General features: G+C 39.9%; 1 pseudogene; it reads left to right on the top strand.

Annotated features, from left to right (window-relative positions):
• The first annotated feature begins 704 nt into the window (after nt 1-704).
• LOC119804483 lies at nt 705-1,128 on the top strand (annotated as a pseudogene).
• The last annotated feature ends 2,410 nt before the right edge of the window (nt 1,129-3,538 follow it).

The following is a 3,538-nucleotide window of genomic DNA, read 5'->3' as shown; positions in this document are numbered from 1 at the left end:
AGGGTCTTCTTCAGGGCACACAGAAGCCTTACGTTATTATTGGCACTCTAGCTAAGACTCAAAATCTCTGAAGTTTTGGTACCTTTTACTATTTCATCGATGACCATTAAGAACAATTTACCAACCTCGATATTATCACTAAATTTCCAAAAATGTTCAAAAATGTCTTTGTATCTAATTAGCTAACTTATTCCTTTCTTTTCTTTTGGTTTATGGCTTTTCAAAATGTCTGTGTAGACCTGTACAGCCAGGAACTTACCATGTAGTCCATGCTGGCCTTTAGCCAAACTCTATCCTTTCTATCTCAGTTTCCTGAGTACTAGGATTACAGTTGTCCACCACCATGGAAAGCTATCTTTGTTTTTTATAAGTGATTTTTTGGAGGGTTTTGTTTGTGTTTGGGGATAGTGTTAACAAGATAGAATGAAGAGTCTAATATCTACTAAGCTGGCATTTTATCACTAAGTTCTTCCTCCGGTCCTAGCATCTTTAAATCTAATAAGGATAGAGAGCCAATTTCATAAAGAAAAAAATTTAAAAAAAAACTTATCCTTAAAATTGTGTCACTCTAGGTATGGGCATGAGACCTGCAAGTAAAGGCTTATGTGGCAGGGCTTATGTGGCAGGAAAGAGGGAGGGCCAGTGGCTGAGTATCCTCCACCTATGTGAGTCTCCAAGCAATCTTGGACTGGAAAGAGTTCAAGATGACTAATGAAGACCTTCTTCCCAAAAAGGTCCATCAAAGTGAAAAAGCTCAAAGTTATGGCATGAGATGAGTTAATCCTAAAATGGAAACATCATAAAATGATGTCCACTCAAATGGCGTGACTGGCTTAAAGGAATTCCACCCCCCCCCCCAAAAAAAAACAGCAACAGCGGGTGTCTGTACACAGGGGAAACATTCTTGTTGTGTGGCTAGCAACCAAAGAGGAGGAGGCCTAAGAGTGTACCTCACAAATCTAGTACCTCAAGCAATCCAGACACCGAGTGTGGCTCAACTGAGATCAACATTGGTATGCCCAGTGATCAACTTGTTTTTCCTAGAAATGAAAGGTGGAACTGGAACAGACTAAAGACAAACTGGGAGCCCAAAATGACCTGAGTGCCTGGAAGTTTGTTTACACCTGATAGGTAAGCAAACCATACACCCCAGTCCACACCCCCCTGAAAATCCCTCACTGGGAAAGCTGCAGTGGCACAGCCAAGTTCTCGATTCCACACCAAGACTCAGACTTCTTGAGCCCCCAAAGCCACATTCTTATACTGTCCAGCTTCCAATGACTAATGTAAAACTTACCCAATGAAGCTTGTGTTTCAGATCTTCTCTCTTCCCCTTCTTTCAGGTGAATAAGAGTACACCTCTGGAAAATAAATCCCATCTAGGACAGGTAGACACTTGAGAAATGTTTCTGAAGAAAATAGAGGGAGAAGCAGAAGACTTAAGTGCATGGCACACTGTGTCTTCAGAGAGTTTGGAGGACTGAAAACCTAGATATTTTTAAATCATGAATTGAGTATGTAAAATTCCAGTAAAATGTAAAAGTGGGATATTTGCTGCTCTTACTCGTGAGCATAAGCGACTTTGAGAAACTACATATAAGTTATACCAATAAGACTGTGGACTTCTTGATTGTTGAACTATTGGGTCAAAACTCGAATGAGGTGAATTCTTTAGCATGAGTCTACATGCTAAGAACCAACTTCTAATAGCCATGAGACAATCAGTTTATAGCTACCAGTAGTACAACTAGTGGGTATATTTCTCCAATTAGCTCTGAGCTCTCTATTACATAACGGAGCCTTAAATCCATGTGGTTTATATCAGTGCTTTTGTTGTTTGAATGGTTGTGGAAATTGTAGATATCTTAACTGAGGAATGTGACAATGGGAAGGTGTGGTCTTAAATTTCAGATTAAAACAGTTTGGAGCATTAGAAGCATCCATTTCACAACTAGATCATATAAGGAATTGCGGGTGATGAGATTCACTCCATTGTTCAGCAAACCATCATATTCGGTAGGCACATGTTAAACAGCATTGTCTTCAGAGTTATATGGGAAATGTTTTCCTTCATTGTTTGGGGGCCTTTTGTGTTGATTTATTGAAATTAAATTAAAGTGCTTTGAAATAGTTGGCTTGTTTTAACTTTATTTTTAATTGAAAATAAATTTTCATTCATACAATATATTCTGATTATGGTTGCCCATCTCTAAACCCTATCCAGTTCTCCCCCCACCTCTCCAAATCTACTTTCTTTCTTGCTCTCTCTCATTAGAAAACAAATAGGCATCTGGAAGAAAGAAGGAAAGAAAGAAAGAAGGAGGGAGAGAGGGAGGGAGGGAGGGAAGAAGGAAGAAAAAAATAAAATGAGATTAAATAAAAACAAATAAACTTGTATAGGACAATACAAACAAATAAACATAAAAACAAAGAACTGCTGGGCGGTGGTGGTGCACACCTTTAATCCCAGCACTCAAGAGGCAGAGACAGGCGGATCTCTGCGAGTTTGAGGCCAGCCTGGTCTACAAGAGCTAGTTCCAGGACAGGCTCCAAAGCTACCCTGTCTAAAAAAAAGCCATAGAAAAAGCACAAATAAACAAAGACATGAAGACACACACATTGGCACACACAGAAATTCCCTAAAAATACAAAATCAGAAACAATAATATATAAGCAAAATACCTGTAGGGTAAGAAAAAACACTCCGAAAATACAATTAAGTTTGTGATGGCCATCTTTGTTGGACATGGGACCTCCATTGAGAGTGGCTTGTTTCCCCAGTGAGACTCCCTTGGAGAAAAGTAAATTCTCATTTGTGAGCGATTATCGGTCTAAGACAGCTTCTGGTTAGAAACAGGAGCATGTGTCCATTTTCCCGCTCAGAGCTGTGACCCACGAGGTGAAGACTGTGCAGATCCCATGTCTTCTGCCATGGTCTCTGATTTCACACTGCATTAATCCTGCTGTGCTTAGAAGGCCTTGCTTCCTTGGTGCCCTCCATCCCCTCTGGCTCTTACAATCTTTCTGCCTCCTCTTCCATAGGTTCCCTGAGCCCCGTGGGGAGGAAATTGATAGAGATATCCCATTTAGAGCCAATTGCTCCAAATTCTCTCGCATTCTGCACGTTGTGCAGCTGTGGGTCTCTGTATTCATTCCCATCTACTGTAGGAGGAAGCTTTTCCAGTGATGGCTGAGCAAGGCTCTGAGTTACAGGTATAGCAGAATACTATTAGAAATCATTCTGTCGCTATGTTCCTTTCTGTTAAAGGACAGTATTTGATTTTCTGATTGATCAAAAACATTGATTTGAGTTCTTTCCTCTTTTCTATTTTAAGTATCTGGTGCTACAGCAGTTCCCTCTCAGCAATACTTCTGTATGAGTCTGAGAGTCATTTGTGCTGCTCATTTTATGATAATGCTGTTCTTCAAGATTCCTACTTTAATGGCGCCCTCTTCTGACAGTCTGGCCAAATTCTTTTTTAGCCAGAAACATTTTCAACAAAATAACTATTCTTGTTTCATTTTATCCATTGTTTTA

This window comes from Arvicola amphibius, chromosome X, assembly GCF_903992535.2.
Source record: "Arvicola amphibius chromosome X, mArvAmp1.2, whole genome shotgun sequence".
In the NCBI taxonomy this organism is placed as follows: Eukaryota; Metazoa; Chordata; class Mammalia; order Rodentia; family Cricetidae; genus Arvicola; species Arvicola amphibius.
Note: the sequence above shows the minus strand (reverse complement) of the source record. Positions and strands in the feature narration are given on the sequence as shown.